Source organism: Equus caballus, chromosome 8 (assembly GCF_041296265.1).
Source record: "Equus caballus isolate H_3958 breed thoroughbred chromosome 8, TB-T2T, whole genome shotgun sequence".
Taxonomy (NCBI): Eukaryota; Metazoa; Chordata; class Mammalia; order Perissodactyla; family Equidae; genus Equus; species Equus caballus.
Window position 1 is genome coordinate 49,840,625 of NC_091691.1, and position 4,176 is coordinate 49,844,800.

A 4,176-nucleotide genomic window follows, 5' to 3' on the forward strand; every position below is an offset into this window, starting at 1 on the left:
CCCTTAATGGGCACCTAGGTTGCTTCCAAGTCTTGGCTATTGTGTATAATGCTGCAATGAACATAGGGGTGCATGTATCTTTATGCATTTGTGTTTTCTTGTTCTTTGGATAAATACCCAACAGTGGGATAGCTGGATCATATGGTATTTCTATTCTTAATTTTTTGAGGCATCTCCATACTGTTTTCCATAGTGGCTGTACCAGTTTGCACTCCCACCAGCAGTGTACGAGGGTTCCCTTCTCTCCGCATCCTCTCCAACACTTGTTGTTTGATTTGCATTTTGTAGTTTTGATTTGTATTTTGTAGTTTTGATTTGCATTTCCCTGATAGTTGATGATATTGAACATCTTTGCATTTGCCTGTTGGCCATCTGTATATCTCCTTCGGAGAAATGTCTGTTCGATCTTTTTTGTGTTTATTTTTGAACCCGTACTGGCCATCGCTACGCAGAACAAACTATCATGGTACTAACACCACATCCCCAACCTACGCCCTCTGTCTGGGTGGCTCCATCTGAAGATGGAGCTCTAGGCCTCTCTTGATTGTTCAGGAAGATTCAGTGTTTGAGTCACGAGGGGTTTTAATAAGCTGGTAGATTAATGACGGAAAATAGCTATTTGATCTTTATGGCACGCTGGGTGTTATCTTCTGGGGTAAATTATTTAGACAACAGTGTATCTTTGCATGTAATAAACAACAATATTAACTACCAGTTTCAATGGTAAGCATAATAATAGCTAATAGAGTTTGCTTTGTGCCAAATACTGTGCTAAGTGCTGTACAATCCATTTATAATAATTTGTTATAATGACTCATCTAATTTTTCTAGTACTCTGCTTTTATCCCCATTTCACAGATGAGGAGCCTTAGGCTTAGAGAGGCTAAGTAACTGACCCATGATCATACAGCCAACAAGGGACAAAGACTGGAGCCCCTGCAGCGTGGGGTCAGGCCTACTTTCTTCGTCTACTACTTACATTTCCAGCTGTTTGATGTAAGTCGAGTCTTGAATTAATTTTCCCTAAATTTGTTTGAATAACTTTTAGATGTGCAGGTAAATTTTACTGCATATTCCTTGATGCTTTTCCAATGTTCAACCCCCTGGACTGAAATGTTATTGATATGCATAGAAGAATAGATCAATATTGGTTCAGTCACATTAGACATGTGATTTGAAAAAACATTTCATCTTGATCCATAGCAAGAGCTACATTTTTACATTATGATCTAGTACACACATACATATATCTGTAATTAAAACATGACAAAGTGCTTGACCTTTATTATGTGAGACATACTCTGATACGGTCCAATTCTATTCTGCTCTGTTCTATTCCATTCCTTTCCATTCCTTTGTTCTATTTCACTAAAAACGAGCCTCTTGAGATCAGCTAAATTTCACTTCTCACTCCTGGGTCACAGCCCGCATTTTTGAGAAGCTGTCCTTTGGCTGGATAACTTTTGCTCTTCTTTGGAAATACTCTGCACAGTGTCTTATATTTCCACATCCCTCTAGAGGGTTTTTCAGATTGTGAGGAATAGCCAAGGTGAAATTGGTGTTGGAGGACCCTGAAGAAGGTGGCATTCTTTCTCTGAAAGAGGTCAAGACTATAAATCCATCTGGCTTGTTCTGGTGTGCTGAGAACTCCAGCTTTAGAAGCTGGGACCCAGCAGGATAGCACTCAGCATGGTACAAAGTCCAGCCAGCCAATGAATAAAGACTTGAAAGCCTGACCAGCTCGGGGCAAGGGTTCTTCAAGAGTATTCAAGGGCGAAAGTAATCTCGGATTTTCAATAGTTCCTCAAGCAGAAACACACCTCTCGCCTTTCTGCAGCACGTTGAGGAGAACTGGAGTGGCTCGTGAAGTTAGCCGCGGCTCGTTCGATGACTGAGAACTGCTGCAGTGTTGACTTGCTGGTCGTCCTGGTGTCATGGGCTACTGCCACTAGCGGACATGATGAAGACGAGGAATGTAAGTGAAAGTTAGGGAAAAAATACAACAGTTAGACACAATCCCTCTATTTTGACATTCACAGGCACCAGTTGTTGTTTTGTTGATTTTATTTCTTATTCTGCTTTTTGGGTGTAACTGATAGGAAAGGGCTTAATGCTAATAATAGTTAACATTTATCTAGTGTCAGCTCTAGCCCAGGTACTTGCCTAGTGCCTTATGTGGACTGGCTCATTTCATCCTTGCAAAAACCTACTGAGGTAAGCAATTATCTCCCCTTTATAACGATGTGAACGTTGAGGTTAGAAAGGCCAAGTAAACCTTCCAGAGATTATATAACCAGTAAGTGGTGGACACGGGATGGAACCAAGGCAATCTGGATCCAAAGTCTGTGCAGTGAGCGATCACATCACAGTCTGATGATTCCGCTTCTCTTCTTTGGCTCCTGGCAGTCGATTTCACAGGGAGGGGGCTGAGGTCTATGTGTATAGTGATGGGCACTCAGTCATTCTTTCAGTAGGTAAGTATTGAGCATCTTCTCTACCTGGCACTGTGGGTATGTACTGTCTGGCTCGTAAAACTACCAGACGGGTTTTTCCAGAGTCTCAGTGCCTTCGGAACAGTTGAAAATTCTGGTTGCTTGTACTCCAGTACTTGGAACTTAGTACTCTGATGGACTGCCCAGGTGGCAGAGGAAGGTACTGGAGAGCAGCCATGGCATTCAGGGTGGCCAAGTCTTTGCGTAGCATGCCTGGCAGCCAGCAATAGAAAATGGTCTGGCTGATCTGGCAGAGCACAGGGACAGGAGTGGTGGGTGACAGGTGATGGAAATACATCGAAATCATGAAGACAGTAGGTGGCATCTGAGAGGACAGAGCAGCCCAAAGCTGAGCCCAGTCTTGCCCTAAGATTCTGGAACTAAACTTCAGTTCCCAGGAGGTCTCAAAAGGCAGAAGAGCACCAGTGAGAGAGGAACTGAGCATTATTACAGCATCAAACCTCTGTCTATGAATCCTTAAATTCCCTTCGAGTAGTAACAGAATTGGCCAAGAATTAGTCTGAGCTTAGAGATGAGGACTAAGTGGTTAGGTGTGGAAATGGCGAGCTTCAGGGATAGCTGACTAGGTTGTCATTACGTTAGGAATGGAGGCACAAATGAGTTTGTCCAAATAAGCATTTCTACTGGGCAAAATGCACCAGGAGGCAAGGTTCAATGTTAAAAATTAAAATGTTACAAAAGAAAAAAAATCTGATAGTTTCTGTTTTTGATTTTATCAATGTCCTGGCAGGGCCTGGAAGATAATTATGCGTGTGTGTGTGTGGGAGGACGTAAGGAAACTGTGAAAGCTGTTAGGAAGCTTTCCCTTAAATGACAGCCTCCAAACCACTTGAAAGTGAGAATAACAGTAATACTGATTTAATAATCATTAATTCTTCTAAGCATATTCAATAAATGCAGAAGATTCAATTATTTTAGGAGATTTAAAATTATTTCAATGAATTGGACTGTTTTATATTTTATTTTGTGGCATAGGACAGATGACTATGTAAACCTCGGTGTGGCTCTTGAAAAGGAAGTAGCTGGCCATGGATTGGTGATTGCTTCTAAGCTCTTTGGCTCACTGTTAGAATTAGATCACCAAGCGCTCTCTCCTCCCTCCTGGAGGGAGCTGCTCCTTAGCTCGTTGTTCAGAATCCTTGTGGGAGAGATACTTGATCAAACATTTCTGCTGTGGAGAAGATTCCGTCCATAGTACTTTTCACTCATTCTTTATTTTATTTGTCCCAAGGAGATGGCCACATACAGAGAGAACCATACTTTTAATTCATAGAGGAGCATTGCCATCTGGATGAAAGATTATATTCTGAAGCCTCAATAAGTGAGTTTTATTTCCACCTTTGCTTGTGACTCACTCTCTCTGAGATGCCTTTTCCACGCCTGTAAAATGGAACAATTAATCTCCACCTGTGTCACAGTAGTGTTATGAAAATGAGTTACAAAATGCTCGCAGTATACTTTGAGCTCCTTTTGGGGAAATATAAAATATTACTATTGTGTGATAAATGATAAAGCTTAGTACATGAGTGTACATTTTTATGGCACTAGAGCATGACAATGGAAATAAATCGACAAACTTGAATTATAATGTAAACTGACATAGCTTCTCTGGATAAGATGATCTTCCAAAAGGAAATTTCAAAAATCAAGAACAAAGTAAAAA

At 41.1% G+C, this 4,176-nt stretch overlaps 1 long non-coding RNA gene across 1 annotated transcript; it reads left to right on the forward strand.

Annotated features, from left to right (window-relative positions):
* The first annotated feature begins 857 nt into the window (after positions 1-857).
* Positions 858-3,834, forward strand: LOC138915321 (uncharacterized). The gene is made up of 3 exons (XR_011421127.1): positions 858-996; positions 1,838-1,975; positions 3,745-3,834. It is a non-coding gene; the product is annotated as an uncharacterized lncRNA (long non-coding RNA).
* Positions 3,835-4,176: the final 342 nt, after the last annotated feature.